This window comes from Pristiophorus japonicus, chromosome 20 (assembly GCF_044704955.1).
Source record: "Pristiophorus japonicus isolate sPriJap1 chromosome 20, sPriJap1.hap1, whole genome shotgun sequence".
Classification (NCBI taxonomy): Eukaryota; Metazoa; Chordata; class Chondrichthyes; family Pristiophoridae; genus Pristiophorus; species Pristiophorus japonicus.
The window spans coordinates 36,593,775-36,611,514 of NC_091996.1; positions in this window are offsets into that span (position 1 = coordinate 36,593,775).

A 17,740-nucleotide genomic window follows, 5' to 3' on the forward strand; every position below is an offset into this window, starting at 1 on the left:
AGCTGTCACTTTAGATGCATCAGTAATGTCGCACTACAGATGTTCAGCAGCACATAGTCATTGAAATAATATTCTTACAGCATGTTTCAGAAAAGCTTTTTGCCACTTTGGGTTTGAGGGTAATTAACCATTAATGAAGCCCTCGGACATGTGAAAGTGTATTAATTGACATAGATTCACTTTATTTTTGAGCAGTTTTGTTGCATATGAATGAGATTTATAAAGTGACCCAAACTGATCAGAGAGATTTTAAGAGCAGTGGATAGGCTTCTGTTTTGAGAGCCTATGACAGAGGAATGGGATAGAGATAGTTAAACACAGGAAGATAAACTTGTTCAATTTGACAATGGAACATTTTTGTTCCCAGCATGCAAAATGTATTGATATTATATTTCCTCTTGTGCTCAGCACTTTATACAGCAATTGTAACCTTAGTGCAGAGGCAGTATTGGCACCATTTTCATAGCATTGCAGGTGACTATCATCATTATACACTTGGCTTATGGTGCTCGGAATGGGTTGAAGATCACAGGCCCAGGAAGCCACACTTGGTCACACACCAACAAACAACCGTTGCCACTTTGAAAGAAAGAAAGATTTGCATTTATATAGCACCTTTCATGACCACCGTTGTAATGTGGGAAACTCAGCAGCCAATTTGCGCACAGCAAGCTCCCACAAACAGCAATGTGATAATGACCAGACAAACTGTTTTTGTTATGTTGATTGAGCGATAAATATTGACCAAGACATCAATGGGGGAGAAAATGCTTTGTGTTCTCTGTTTCACGCAACTGTAAATCCATTAATAAAGTACAGGTTTACAATTTGGTTACACAAAACGTACTAATGTTGCTTCAGGTGTAACGATCCTCCAGTCGAGATGTAGCACCATAATTTGATGTCGGACAAAAGATCTGGCAATACAGATACAGTCGTGGAGTTGAGGGTAGTGGTAGTGTAGTAGAACTAGGCATCATAAGTGTGCCTACGAATGACATTGCTTAAGATCAATGTGTAAACAAGGAGAGGCAAATATGGAACCTCGGGTTCTCCAGAGATGACCGCGAAGAGGACTCAGAAGAAACCATTGTTGCAGAAGTGCTACTGTATTGTGAGAAGCAGAAGTTAAACCACACAAACCTGGTCTGCTGAAGGTGGGCCACGGAGGAGGAGGAAGGAGTGGTCAATCGTTTTGCATGCCATGTAAATGTCAATAAGGACCAGAATGGATAACATTCCACAGTCACAATCACAAAGGATGTTGTGGGTGGCTTTAACCAGAGTGATCTCAGTGCTGTTGGCAAGCAGAAGCAAGAATTGGAGGGATTCAAACAGAGAATGATGGGAGAGGTGAGCACAGACCCGAGTGGGGACAATGCATTCAAGGGCATAAAAGAGGAAAGGAAAGTTAGAAATGGGGCAATAGATAGAGAAGATAGAATAGTCATGGGCTTTTCCAGGATCAAACCGATGCCTGTGCAAAGGGAGTCATTAGCAGCAAACACTGGGCAAAGGTTGTTGGGTGATCAGAAAATGAGCGGAGAGGGGATCGAGGGAACATGGGGGTCCCAGAGGAGGCAAGAGTTGGACGGAGATATGAGAAGTAGATGGCAGCTGAGGCAACTACATGAATAGTCTCAATCTTCGAGATACAAAGCCCATTAGCTTCTTGCACTTGCTATTGGAAGAGAGGGGCATGGGAATGGAGCCGAGAAGGCAGTTGACCATGAAGGGGACGATTTTGGAACTGTTCTTACACTCCAGGAGCAACAGGAGAATTTGGCCATATGGAAGGAGCCCACAAAGAACATTCCTGGCACTAATGCAAATACATCAGAGTTAGTCACAGATGAACAAAGTGGACCTACTGAATCACCAGCAGCTCGCCAGTTGGCTCAGCAGTCAGCCACTACTGCTACTTCCTCAATGAAGGAAGTACTTTGGATTGAGCACAAAAATCTAGGTTGTCACTCCAGTGCAGTATTGAGGGAGTGCTGCACTGTCGGAGGTGCTGTCTTTCTGATGAGACATTAAAAGAAGACTTGCATTTATCTAGTGCCTTTCATGACCACCAGACGTCTCAAAGCGCTTTACAGCCAATCAAGTGCAGTCACTGTTGTAATGTGGGAAACGCGGCAGCCATAGCAAGCTCCCACAAACAGCAATGTGATAATGACTAGATAATCGGTTTTTGTTATGTTGATTGAGGGATAAATATTAACCAGGACACCAGGGATAACTCCCCCGCTTTTCTTCAAAATAGTGCTATGGGATCTTTTACATCCACCTGAGAGGTCAGACTTGGTTTAACGTCTTGTCCGAAAGACAGCATCTCTGATAGCGCAACGCTCTCTCAGCATTTCACTGGAGTGTCAGCCTAGATTTTTGTGCTCATGTTCCTGGAGTGGGACTTGGACCCACGACCTTTTGACTCAGAAGCGAATGTGTTACCCACTGAGCCACAGCTGACACTATTAAACTGACATTAAACCGAGGCCCCATCTGCTTTCTCAGGTGGACGTAAATGATCCCAGGGAGCCCATTCCATACTTCAGTCACAGCCTCATATCATCCAGTGCTCCTTTGTGAGGGCAATTCGATACATCTATTTGAGTGCTCCCAAGGCCTCCTCCCCCTACTCAATTTCCTGCTGCATCATGAGATGCTGCATCCACAAAGTGAAGATGACAATTGCATTGCAGCAATCCCTTTTGAAGGTGCTGTAATAAAACATCGAAGCCTTGCCCTTCATGAACAGAGCTAATTCAAGATCTGACTTGGTTCATCACTTGGCATTTTTAAAGGCTGCTTTTGTCTCCTGCGGAGGTCTCTTCTGCCCATTGGAAGGGAAGAGAACCTCCCTGTGTGGGAGAACCTGGGGGCAGCCGTGCACCTCTGTCAGTGTTTGCAACACCTCAATACTGTAGAACACTGACACCACAACTGTCAAACTAAATTTGCGCATGGTCCCTTTAAGAAAACCGGCTGATGACGCGTCATCAAATGATGTCATCAGACCCGCTTCCTTCAATTGGCCGGGAAACGTGCTGGCCCGGCTTAACATGCCCAAGCAACGTAAAATCGTTTTGGAAAGCGGGTTGGAGCCAGCAGTGAGGTCGGGATCTACCGCCGACTTTGCCCACCACGGACCCTCCGACGTAGGGGAAACCACGACCACGACCTGCAAATTTCCGTTAACATATTTTAGGATGAGGATAGGGCGGGAAGCTGGAGTTGAGGTAGAGATAAGCCATGATCTTATTGAATAGGAGAACAGGCTCAAGGAGCCACATGGCCTACTCCTGCTCCTATTTCTTATGTTCTTATGATAGCGTGGAGGACAGGACTCATTCAATGACAAAAGGAATGATGAGTAAAACTTGGCCTTAGTTTCTGTTAAAAAAAATGCCTGTTAATGCCCATTGTGTGAATGTGCTAAACATCCTTTCTCAAATTAGTGACTCAACACCAGGGACAATGCACCTTTTGCTTGAAGTTGCAATATTATCAATGGGATTATCGCGCTTAATGGGTGGATCTAATTATGCAGCTCGAAGGGAGTGACAGCCAGCCAGCAGCACACAACCACACGTGCAACCTAAATGCTTAAGTCAGTGGTTCAAACTTTCCACCCAAGTCTTCCAGAGTCTGAAACTCGTTGCCAATTGAGGTCATAGGCGCCTGATGTCCAAATATTTTGGGGAAGCTTAAAGGAAAAGGGAAAGAATCACCACCTCAGGAGAGCAGAGTAAATATTATTGAATGAGATGGCTTCCTGTTGCTCAAAAAAATAAGAGGGTTTAGGAATGTGGTACTGTACAAGCTAATCGAGTTCCTGCAGCCGCTCTGTAATACACCACACATGACTAAATATCCTCGTTATTTACCAAGGCACACAAAGATAAGGAATTTCACAGGAATGCACAGTATTCATGCTTTGGCACAAGTTACTGACCCATCTTGTGCAAAGGTTAATCACAGTCTCTCACCTCCTATACCACTCAATTGCACAATCTACAAATGCTGGATGTGCTTGAATTGACCCCAATTGTACCTTTTCGTCAGAATTTGCTCACTGAAGTGAATTTTTCTCAGTGCAACTGCAACTTGAATGGTAACATTTCAACATAATGGGTTTGCTGCCTGGCCTGCTGAATATTTCTGGCATATTCTATTTTTTGCTGGATTACCGAAGGTGCGCCCCCTGGTGGCAAGTCTTACACATTGGTAATGTTTACATACATAACAAAGGGAATCAAGGGATATGGGGATAGGGTGTAAAAGTGGAGTTGAGGTAGATCAGCCATGATCTTATTGAATGGCGGAGCAGGCTCAAGGGGCCATAGGGCCTACTCCTGCTTATGTTCTTATTTCCAGCAACTGCAGTATTTCAGTTTTTATTTAAGTTTCGTTTCACGAGCGGTTATTGTTGTTTTTTGTAAAATTTGATTCTGCTCATCTATGCACTCTGATATTAGTGAAAATATTCTAACACTACCGCAAAAATATGTAGCGCTCTCAGTCGCAGATGTCGCAACCTGCATTCATTTGGAAATAATGGTGCTGGAGAAACAACATATTTTTTTACAAGGGGGGGGGGCTGTAATGTATTAGCTTCATGGCTTCTTTGCTTAAGAATTCATAGCAACACATTGCTATTAAGAACTAGTTGGTTTATTAGCCAAGGTTTAACAATCACACGACACATTACCGGTTCATCCACCAGGCTCACAACCACCTGCCCCATCATGGATCCCCTGAACCCAACTGGCTGGGGTTTTATTGAGTCTTGTGAACATCACGTGACTGGCTAAGCCACTTACAACTTAATAGCTCTACAACATTTTTGATTGTAACCAATTAAATCAAGTGTCCCCTGATTAAGGGGGTGGGGGGACACACCAAACACTTTCAAACAAGTGCCCCCTTGTTTTTTTTTATTATAATTTTTTGAGGGGGCACTAAAAACACAAATTATACAAGTGCCCCCTGGCTAAAAGCGGGGGGCGGGGGGGCACTAAAACCAGCACATTAAACAAATTAAACTTTAAACAAAAATAATCAAATTAAAATTTGGTTGCCGGGGGTGATGATGCACTCCAGTGAAAATATTCTAACACTACCACTAAATATGTAGCGCTCTCAGTCGCAAATGTCGCAATCTGCATTCATTTGGAAATAATGGTGCTGGAGAAACAACATATTTTTTTACAAGCGGGGGCTGTAATGTATTAGCTTCATGGCTTCTTTGCTTAAGAATTCATAGCAACACATTGCTATTAAGAACTAGTTGGTTTATTAGCCAAGGTTTGGCGCCCACCGCGTGCTCCATCTCCAGGGACACCCTGGCTCAGATGTAACCGCGGAAGAGAGGCAGGCAGTCGGGTTGAATTAAGAACTTGTTGGTTTATTGCCAAAGGTTTAACAATCACACGACACATTACCAGTTCATCCACCAGGCTCACAACCACCTGCCTCATCGTGGATCTCCCGAACCCAACTGGCTGAGGTTTTATTGAGCCTTGTGAACATCACGTGACTGGCTCAGCCACTCACAATGCAACAGCTCTACAAACCTGTGGGCATGATCACAGGGGCATATATTACAGGTGCCACGAGGTGTCCAACGAGTAATAGAAACATAGAAACATAGAAAATAGGTGCAGGAGCATGCCATTCAGCCCTTCTAGCCTGCACCGCCATTCAATGAGTTCATGGCTGAACATGAAACTTCAGTACCCCGTTTCTGCTTTCGCGCCATACCCCTTGATCCCCCGAGTAGTAAGGACTTCATCTAACTCCCTTTTCAATATATTTAGTGAATTGGCCTCAACTACTTTCTGTGGGAGAGAATTCCACAGGTTCACCACTCTCTGGGTGAAGAAGTTTCTCCTCATCTCGGTCCTAAATGGCTTACCCCTTATCCTTAGACTGTGACCCCTGGTTCTGGACTTCCCCAACATCGGGAACATTCTTCCTGCATCTAACCTGTCTAAACCCATCAGAATTTTAAACGTTTCTATGAGGTCCCCTCTCATTCTTCTGAACTCCAGTGAATACAAGCCCAGTTGATCCAGTCTTTCTTGATAGGTCAGTCCCACCATCCCGGGAATCAGTCTGGTGAATCTTCGCTGCACTCCCTCAATAGCAAGAATGTTCTTCCTCAAGTTAGGAGACCAAAACTGTACACAATACTCCAGGTATGGCCTCACCAAGGCCCTGTACAACTGTAGCAACACCTCCCTGCCCCTGTACTCAAAACCCTCGCTATGAAGGCCAACATGCCATTTGCTTTCTTAACCGCCTGCTGTACCTGCATGCCAACCTTCAATGACTGATGTACCATGACACCCAGGTCTCGTTGCACCTTCCCTTTTCCTAATCTGTCACCATTCAGATAATAGTCTGTCTCTCTGTTTTTACCATCAAAGTGGATAACCTCACATTTATCCACATTATACTTCATCTGCCATGCATTTGCCCACTCACCTAACCTATCCAAGTCACTCTGCAGCCTAATAGCATCCTCCTCGCAGCTCACACTGCCACCCAACTTAGTGTCATCCGCAAATTTGGAGATACTACATTTAATCCCCTCGTCTAAATCATTAATGTACAATGTAAACAGCTGCCCCAGCACAGAACCTTGCCGTACCCCACTAGTCACTGCCTGCCATTCTGAAAAGTACCCATTTACTCCTACTCTTTGCTTCCTGTCTGACAACCAGTTCTCAATCCACGTCAGCACACTACCCCCAATCCCATGTGCTTTAACTTTGCACATTAATCTCTTGTGTGGGACCTTGTCGAAAGCCTTCTGAAAGTCCAAATATACCACATCAACTGGTTCTCCTTTGTCCACTTTACTGGAAACATCCTCAAAAAATTCCAGAAGATTTGTCAAGCATGATCTCCCTTTCACAAATCCATGCTGACTTGGACCTATCATGTCACCATTTTCCAAATGCGCTGCTATGACATCCTTAATAATTGATTCCATCATTTTACACACTACTGAGGTCAGGCTGACCGGTCTATAATTCCCTGTTTTCTCTCTCCCTCCTTTTTTAAAAAGTGGGGTTACATTGGCTACCCTCCACTCCATAGGAACTGATCCAGAGTCAATGGAATGTTGGAAAATGACTGTCAATGCATCCGCTATTTCCAAGGCCACCTCCTTAAGTACTCTGGGATGCAGTCCATCAGGCCCTGGGGATTTATCGGCCTTCAATCCCATCAATTTCCCCAACACAATTTCCCGACTAATAAAGATTTCCCTCAGTTCCTCCTCCTTACTAGACCCTCTGACCCCTTTTATATCCAGAAGGTTGTTTGTGTCCTCCTTAGTGAATACTGAACCAAAGTACTTGTTCAATTGGTCTGCCATTTCTTTGTTCCCCGTTATGACTTCCCCTGATTCTGACTGCAGGGGACCTACATTTGTCTTTACTAACCTTTTTCTCTTTACATATCTATAGAAACTTTTGCAATCCGCCTTAATGTTCCCTGCAAGCTTCTTCTCGTACTCCATTTTCCCTGCCCTAATCAAACCCTTTGTCCTCCTCTGCTGAGTTCTAAATTTCTCCCAGTCCCCAGGATCGCTGCTATTTCTGGCCAATTTGTATGCCACTTCCTTGGCTTTAATACTATCCCTGATTTCCCGAGATAGCCATGGTTGAGACACCTTTCCTTTTTTATTTTTACGCCAGACAGGAATGTACAATTGTTGTAATTAATCCATGCGGTCTCTAAATGTCTGCCATTGCCCATCCACAGTCAACCCCTTAAGTATCATTCGCCAATCTATCCTAGCCAATTCACGCCTCATACCTTCAAAGTTACCCTTCTTTAAGTTCTGGACCATGGTCTCTGAATTAACTGTTTCATTCTCCATCCTAATGCAGAATTCCACCATATTATGGTCACTCTTCCCCAAGGGGCCTCGCACAACGAGATTGCTAATTAGTCCTCTCTCATTACACAACACTCAGTCTAAGATGGCCTCCCCCTGACTTGGTTCCTCGACATATTGGTCTAGAAAACCATCCCTTATGCACTCCAGGAAATCCTCCTCCACCGTATTGCTTCCAGTTTGGCTAGCCCAATCTATGTGCATATTAAAGTCACCCATTATAACTGCTGCACCTTTATTGCATGCACCCCTAATTTCCTGTTTAATGCCCTCCCCAACATCACTACTACTGTTTGGAGGTCTGTACACAACTCCCACTAATGTTTTTTGCCCTTTGGTGTTCTGCAGCTCTACCCATATAGATTCCACATCATCCAAGCTAATGTCTTTCCTAACTATTGTATTAATCTTCTCTTTAACCAGCAATGCTACCCCACCATCTTTTCCTTTTATTCTATCTTTCCTGAATGTTGAATACTCCTGGATGTTGAGTTCCCAGCCCTGAAAATCCTGGAGCCACGTCTCCGTAATCCCAATCGCATCATATTTGTTAACATCTATTTGCACAGTTAATTCATCCACCTTATTGCGGATACCCCTTGCATTAAGACACAAAGCCTTGAGGCTTGTTTTTTTAACACCCTTTGTCCTTTTAGAATTTTGCTGTGCAGTGGCCCTTTTTGTTCTTTGCCTTGGGTTTCTCTGCCCTCCACTTTTCCTCATCTCCTTTCTGTCTTTTGCTTTTGCCTCCTTTTTGTCTCCCTCTGTCTCCCTGCATTGGTTCCCATCCCCCTGCCATATTAGTTTAACTCCTCCCCAACAGCACTAGCAAACACTCCCCCTAGGACATTGGTTCCCGTCCTGCCCAGGTGCAGACCGTCCGGTTTGCACCGGTCCCACCTCCCCCAGAACCGGTTCCAATGCCCCAGGAATTTGAATCCCTCCCTGCTGCACCACTGCTCTAGCCACGTATTCATCTGCGCTATCCTGCGATTCCTACTCTGACTAGCATGTGGCACTGGTAGCAATCCCGAGATTATTACCTTTGAGGTCTTACTTTTTAATTTAGCTCCTAGCTCCTTAAATTCGTTTCGTAGGACCTCATCCCTTTTTTTTACCTTTGTCGTTGGTACCAATGTGCACCACGACAACTGGATGTTCTCCCTCCCATTTCAGAATTCCTGCACCCGCTCCGAGACATCCTTGACCCTTGCACCAGGGAGGCAACATACCATCCTGGAGTCTCGGTTGCGGCCGCAGAAACGCCTATCTATTCCCCTCACCATTGAATCCCCTATCACTATCACGCTCCTACTCTTTTTCCTGCCCTCCTGTGCAGCAGAGCCAGCCATGGTGCCATGAACTTGTCTGCTGCTACCCTCCCCTGATGAGTCATCCCCCCCAACAGTACTCAAAGCGGTGTATCTGTTTTGCAGGGGGATGACCACAGGGGACCCCTGCACTACCTTCCTTGCACTGCTCTTCCTGCTGGTCTTCCATTCCCTATCTGGCTGTGGACCCTTCTCCTGCAGTAAGACCAACTCACTACACGTGATACTCACGTCATTCGCAGCATCGTGGATGCTCCAGAGTGAATCCACCCTCAGCTCTAATTCCGCAACGCGGACCGTCAGGAGCACGAGGCGGATACACTTCTCACACACGTAGTCGTCAGGGACACCGGAAGTGTCCCTGAGTTCCCACATGGTACAGGAGGAGCATATCACGTGACCGAGCTCTCCTGCCATGCCTTAACCCTTAGATACCCTTAAATTGGTAATAACAATGTTACAGTTCACTTACTGATATAAAAAAGAAAAAGAAAAGCTACTCACCAATCACCAGCCAATCACTTACCCCATTGGCTGTGACGTCACCTTTTGATTCCTTTCTACTTCTATTTTGCTTTCTCTCCCGCTGTAACTGCACAAGCACGCCTTTTATAGGCCGCTCCCGCCTCTCACCAACTGGTGCTGGCTCTCGATCTCCCGCTGGGCCTTTTATAGGCCGCTCCGGCCTCTCACCAACTGCCGCTGGCTCTCGATCTCCCGCTGGGCCTTTTATAGGCCGCTCCCGCCTCTGACCAACTGCCGCTGGCTCTCGATCTCCCGCTGGGCCTTTTATAGGCCGCTCCCCTCTGACCAACTGCCGCTGGCTCTCGATCTCCCGCTGGGCCTTTTATAGGCCGCTCCCCTCTCACCAACTGCCGCTGGCTCTCGATCTCCCGCTGGGCCTTTTATAGGCCACTCCCGCCTCTCACCAACTGCCGCTGGCTCTCGATCTCCCGCTGGGCCTTTTATAGGCCGCTCCCCTCTCACCAACTGCCGCTGGCTCTCGATCTCCCGCTGGGCCTTTTATAGGCCGCTCCCCTCTCACCAACTGCCGCTGGCTATTCAGGCCTGCAGGATCTCGCAGTTTATCCTGTTACCAGGTTTGAGTAAGAACAGCATTAGGAATGCTACAATTGATCTTAGCATCTTGGTTGGGGGATCAGATCGACTACAGTTCCCACACTGGGAGTGCACGCGTCATTGTCCGGTGATGATCAGATCGAGCTGGGCTGTAGTGAGCCCTGTATCCGTATACCCTGCCAACCGATACGGACAAAGCTCCCAATTGAATAATTCCTACTTGGCTGAGGTACCAGAGCTGCTTTGTGGAGCTGTACTCCAGGAAACATAGAAACATAGAAAATAGGTGCAGGAGTAGGCCATTCGGCCCTTCTAGCCTGCACCGCCATTCAATGAGTTCATGGCTGAACATGCAACTTCAGTACCCCATTCCTGCTTTCTCACCATACCCCTTGATCCCCCTAGTAGTAAGGACTTCATCTAACTCCTTTTTGAATAAATTTAGTGAATTGGCCTCAACAACTTTCTGTGGTAGAGAATTCCACAGGTTCACCACTCTCTGGGTGAAGAAATTCCTCCTCATCTCGGTCCTAAATGGCTTACCCCTTATCCTTAGACTGTGTCCCCTGGTTCTGGACTTCCCCAACATTGGGAACATTATTCCTGCATCTAACCTGTCGAACCCCGTCAGAATTTTAAACGTTTCTATGAGGTCCCCTCTCATTCTTCTGAACTCCAGTGAATACAAGCCCAGTTGATCCAGTCTTTCTTGATAGGTCAGTCCCGCCATCCCGGGAATCAGTCTGGTGAACCTTCGCTGCACTCCTTCAATAGCAAGAATGTCCTTCCTCAGGTTAGGAGACCAAAACTGTACACAATACTTCAGGTGTGGCCTCACCAAGGCCCTGTACAACTATAGCAACACCTCCCTGCCCCTGTACTCAAATCCCCTCGCTATGAAGGCCTACATGCCATTTGCTTTCTTAACCGCCTGCTGTACCTGCATGCCAACCTTCAATGACTGATGTACCATGACACCCAGGTCTCTTTGCATCTCCCCTTTTCCTAATCTGTCACCATTCAGATAATAGTCTGTCTCTCTGTTTTTACCACCAAAGTGGATAACCTCACATTTATCCACATTATACTTCATCGGCCATGCATTTGCCCACTCACCTAACCTATCCAAGTCGCTCTGCAGCCTCATAGCATCCTCCTCGCAGCTCACACTGCCACCCAACTTAGTGTCATCCGCAAATTTGGAGATACTACATTTAATCCCCTCGTCTAAATCATTAATGTACAATGTAAACAGCTGGGGCCCCAGCACAGAACCTTGCCGTACCCCACTAGTCACTGCCTGCCATTCTGAAAAGTCCCCATTTACTCCTACTCTTTGCTTCCTGTCTGACAACCAGTTCTCAATCCATGTCAGAACACTACCCCCAATCCCATGTGCTTTAACTTTGCACATTAATCTCTTGTGTGGGACCTTGTCGAAAGCCTTCTGAAAGTCCAAATATACCATGTCAACTGGTTCTCCCTTGTCCACTCTACTGGAAACATACTCAAAAAATTCCAAAAGATTTGTCAAGCATGATTTTCCTTTCACAAATCCAAGCTGACTTGGACCTATCATATCACCTCTTTCCAAATGCACTGCTATGACATCCTTAATAATTGATTCCATCATTTTACCCACTACCGATATCAGGCTGACCGGTCTATAATTCCCTGTTATCTCTCTCCCTCCTTTTTTAAAAAGTGGGGCTACCCTCCACTCCATAGAAACTGATCCAGAGTCAATGGAATGTTGGAAAATGACTGTCAATGCATCCACTATTTCCAAGGCCACCTCCTTAAGTACTCTGGGATGCAGTCCATCAGGCCCTGGGGATTTATCGGCCTTCAATCTCATCAATTTCCCCAACACAATTTCCCGACTAATAAGGATTTCCCTCAGTTCCTCCTCCTTACTAGATCCTCCGACCCCTTTTATATCCGGAAGGTTGTTTGTGTCCTCCTTAGTGAATACCGAACCAAAGTACTTGTTCAATTGGTCCGCCATTTCTTTGTTCCCCGTTATGACTTCCCCTGATTCTGACTGCAGGGGACCTACGTTTGTCTTTACTAACCTTTTTCTCTTTACATACCTATAGAAACTTTTGCAATCCGTCTTAATGTTCCCTGCAAGCTTCTTCTCGTAATCCATTTTCCCTGCCCTAATCAAACTCTTTGTCCTCCTCTGCTGAGTTCTAAATTTCTCCCAGTCCCCGGGTTCGCTGCTATTTCTGGCCAATTTGTATGCCACTTCCTTGGCTTTAATACTATCCCTGATTTCCCTTGATAGCCATGGTTGAGCCACCTTCCTTTTTTTATTTTTACGCCAGACAGGAATGTACAATTGTTGTAGTTCATCCATGCGGTCTCCAAATGTCTGCCATTGCCCATCCACAGTCAACCCCTTCAGTATCATTCGCCAATCTATCCTAGCCAATTCACGCCTCATACCTTCAAAGTTACCCTTTTTTAAGTTCTGGACCATGGTCTCTGAATTAACTGTTTCATTCTCCATCCTAATGCAGAATTCCACCATATTATGGTCACTCTTCCCCAAGGGGCCTCGCACAACAAGATTGCTAATTAATCCTCTCTCATTACACAACACCCATTCTAAGATGGCCTCCCCCCTAGTTGGTTCCTCGACATATTGGTCGAATAAACCATCCCTTATGCACTCAGGAAATCCTCCTCCACCATATTGCTTCCAGTTTGGTTAGCCCAATCTATGTGCATATTAAAGTCACCCATTATAACTGCTGCACCTTTATTGCACGCACCCCTAATTTCATGTTTGATGCCCTCCCCAACATCACTACTACTGTTTGGAGGTCTGTACACAACTCCCACTAATGTTTTTTGCCCTTTGGTGTTCTGCAGCTCTACCCATATAGATTCCACATCATCCAAGCTAATGTCCTTCCGAACTATTGCCTTAATTTCCTCCTTAACCAGCAATGCTACCCCACCTCCTTTTCCTTTTATTCTATCTTTCCTGAATGTTGAATACCCCTGGATGTTGAGTTCCCAGCCCTGATCATTCTGGAGCCACGTCTCCGTAATCCCAATTACATCATATTTGTTAACATCTATTTGCACAGTTAATTCATCCACCTTATTGCGGATACTCCTTGCATTAAGACACAAAGCCTTCAGGCTTGTTTTTTTAACACCCTTTGTCCTTTTAGAATTTTGCTGTACAATGGCCCTTTTTGTTCTTTGCCTTGGGTTTCTCTGCCCTCCACTTTTCCTCATCTCCTTTCTGTCTTTTGCTTTTGCCTCCTTTTTGTTTTCCTCTGTCTCCCTGCATTGGTTCCCATCCCCCTGCCATATTAGTTTAACTCCTCCCCAACAGCACTCGCAAACACTCCCCCTAGGACATTGGTTCCGGTCCTGCCCAGGTGCAGACCGTCTGGTTTGTACTGGTCCCACCTCCCCCAGAACCGGTTCCAATGCCCCAGGAATTTGAATCCCTCCCTGTTGCACCACTGCTCAAGCCACGTATTCATCTGCGCTATCCTGTGATTCCTACTCTGACTATCACGTGGCACTGGTAGCAATCCCGAGATTACTACTTTTGAGGTCCTACTTTTTAATTTAGCTCCTGGCTCCTTAAATTCGTTTCGTAGGACCTCATCCCTTTTTTTACCTATGTCGTTGGTACCAATGTGCACCACGACAACTGGCTGATCTCCCTCCCTTTTTAGAATATCCTGCACCCGCTCCGAGACATCCTTGACCCTTGCACCAGGGAGGCAACATACCATCCTGGAGTCTCGGTTGCAGCCGCAGAAACGCCTATCTATTCCCCTTACAATTGAATCCCCTTTCACTATCGCTCTGCCACTCTTTTTCCTGCCCTCCTGTGCAGCAGAGCCAGCCACAGTGCCATGAACTTGGCTGCTGCTGCCCTCCTCTGATGAGTCATCCCCCTCAACAGTATCCAAAGCAGTGTATCTGTTTTGCAGGGGGATGACCACAGGGGACTCCTGCACTACCTTCCTTGCACTGCTCTTCCTGTTGGTCTTCCATTCCCTATCTGGCTGTGGACCCTTTCCCAACTCGCTACACGTGATACTCACGTCATTCTCAGCATCGTGGATGCTCCAGAGTGAATCCACCCTCAGCTCCAACTCCGCAACACGGACCGTCAGGAGCTGGAGGTGGACACACTTCCTGCACACATAGTCGTCAGGGACACTGGAGTCGTCCCTGAGTTCCCACATGGTACAGGAGGAGCATAACACCCGACCGAGCTCTCCTGCCATGACTTAACCCTTAGATACACTTAAATTGGCAAGAACAATGTTAAAGTTTACTCACTATTATAGAAGAGAAAAAAGAAAAACTACTCACCAATCACCAGCCAATCACTTACCCTATTGGCTGTGACGTCACCATTTTATTTCTTTCTACTTCTTTTTTGCCTTCTCTCCCCGCTGCAGCTGCACAGGTACGCCTCTCGCTGCCGCTGGGCCTTTATAGGCCTCACCAACGCCAGGAACTCCCGCCTCTCGGACTGCCGCCGCCTCTCACTGCCACTGGGCCTTTATAGGCCTCACCAACCCCATGAACTCTCGCCTCTCTGACTGCTTCTCGGAAGCAGCTAACACCTTCACAAAAGGAGGGGGAGAGAACAGGCAAGATAAATTAAATTGTAAATTCATCCCAAAAAAGGTAATAATACTAATGAACCATTTTACGACAGAGATTTCTTTATAAAATGCGGGCTGATTTTGCAAGAAATTGTGAGTTTTGTACCAATGAATTTTTATCACGTAACAGATTGTTGCACCAAGGACAACAGGTTCAAGTAGAAGTGACCCCCAGCACTTTCTCAGGGCAACCAACGATGGGTGATAACAGCGGCCTTGCCAGCTTCACCCTCATTCAGAGAACAATGTTTTAATTTTTTTTTAAAGTGACTGCAACAATCAACATCCTCAAAAATGCATCATTTTCCACAGTAATAAAAGTGTGCAGATGTTCCTTGCAATGTTGAGTGGGTGCTTGCTTGCAAATCTGGTGCATCTCCACCTCAGCCTGCCGCTTCAAAACAATCTTCACACAGACGAGATCGGGGTGTGATAATATGACTCACATCAGTGTCTGGGTCCACCTCCCCCCTCTCCGTCCCCTGAGCTGTAAGAACGACCTACACATGTTAATTTATGATGCTCTGACCATTTTCAGAAAGTCTTCGCACATAGAGCAGTTGTAATTGAAAATGGAGTACTTGTCACATTTCTATGTGTGATTTATGTGGGGCCGATTTTTCACATTGTGCAAAAACTTTCCAAGCCTCTGATGTCTAGATGGGATCAAAATTATAGCCACTCCACATTAGATCCTAGGAATGCAATGGAAGATTGGAATGTTTGAAGAGACCACCTCTCGGTCATCACCTCACTTTTTAAGAGATTCGGGAGCTGATTTTAATTAGGGTATTTCAAACAAGGATTGGTATTCCCAGAGTCTCTACGTGTGCCCCCCGGGTGTAAGGGGCAATTGTGATACTGGACTCACAACCTAGAGGATGCAAGTTCAAGTCCCACCCCGGCAAGTTGAGAGATTGAATTCAATAAATCTGGTAATTGATAAGCTGGCACCAAAACAAATGTCCATGAAATCTGGTTCACCAACAAACTTCAAGGTAGCAAGCCTGTCATCCCAATCCAGTCTGACGTGACTCCAATCTCGTGCAAGTTGGGTGCTTTTTAATGTCCATTGACGTCTACTGCTTTCGAATGTCCACCACCTTCTCATCTCAACTAGGATGGGAAATAAATGCAGCCTGGCCCACGCCCCTTGAACTATTTTTTTTTTTTAAGTTCCTGTTTAGGATCTATCATGCCTGTCTGCACCACTCACAACGTAAACTTCCCAATGGGTCCTGGAGAGGATATGACGAGGGCAGCATCTTCACGCACATTTTCTGGACATGTTCAAAGGTCCAAAAATACTAGGCCTTGGTGTACAAGATGGTTCGGGTGATCGCAGGTCCAACCCGGCTCACTGTATGCTGGAGCTTCTGATAAATCTCTCTTTGAGGCGCCTAGTTGATCTTTGTACTGTGTGCCAAGGTACCCCAGCCTTTTCACATCTGGTCAGTGAGCCGCCCTGTCAGCCCCTGTTGATTTGTGAATGGATGAAATGAATGGTGCACAGATACACTGCCAACACACACACACAAGGAAAAACTAGGTTCAGCGTGATCACGCAAAGAGGCTAAAAATGGCACGGCCACAAATGTACCAAATGCTCAGCTTCACAATGAGAAATATTTGTAACTCTACAGTTTCTAAGGACATTAATGACCCCCCAAAAAAATCAGTTTTAATTATTGAGGTTTTAATAAAAGCAGCAGGATAATTCACTGGTTATAAATTGTGCGTTTTTTTAATTACTAGAATGTACTCATTCCAAAAGATACCACAAGCCGGCCTGGAAAGTTTTGCTCGCCTACATTGGCGAGATCAAGATACGCTGAGCTGGAAATCAAAGCGGCTCCCAGCCCAAACACCGCCTTTACACTCTGGAATCCTTCAGTGATTCTACTGTCGCTCTCTTCCTATATATTGCTCTCGTTGCAGCTTCTATTCTTTATCTGAGCTAATGAGTGAAATGCATTCTTTTTTGGGATTGGTTTCCCAGTTAAAAATTTAAATAAGTTTTTTCACCAAATCAGGAATTGCCTGAGTTGAATTTACTGAGTAACTAGTTAAACATTTTCCAGCACCGATTCCTTTGGCGTATGAAAGATTTTATTGTGCCCCTGGGGATGAACAGGTTAACCTAACATTACACACCAGCAACTTTTGAGCATGTTAGTTAGCACCTGCCAATGCTGCACGTCTCCTGGAGGTTCACATTCGCTCAACCTTGTTAAAAGATGCATCTCTGTGCTGTTGACAGAGCCTATCACCTAATACAGGCATCTCAGAGACATAGCTGTCCACCAGAATTGCACAGGTGACCAAACTATGGTCATTCCAATCTCAAATGCATAAACCCTTGAGTGGTAACACTACACTCCAAACACTCATCAAACGAGCCCAAGAGAAACATTCCTACAAAGGTAAAATGCAGCAATATGTCCAGTAAACGTATCAATTCCGAGCCTGCTGTAAAAAAGGTGCCATTTTGCTATTAATGCAAGATGTAGTGATGTTTATCACCAAACAGTTACACTGCATACTCAAAAACCTCCACTGAATACAGGTTTGACATCCGAAATCAGGCAATCTCGGGACCGAAGACGTCCCAAATCCAGAAACGCCCGGGTCTTCGGGTATTTCCGGATTTCATAGAAAACATAGAAAATAGATGCAGGAGTAGGCCATTTGGCCCTTTGAGCCTGCACCACCATTCAATAAGATCATGGCTGATCATTCCCTCAGTACCCCTTTCCTGC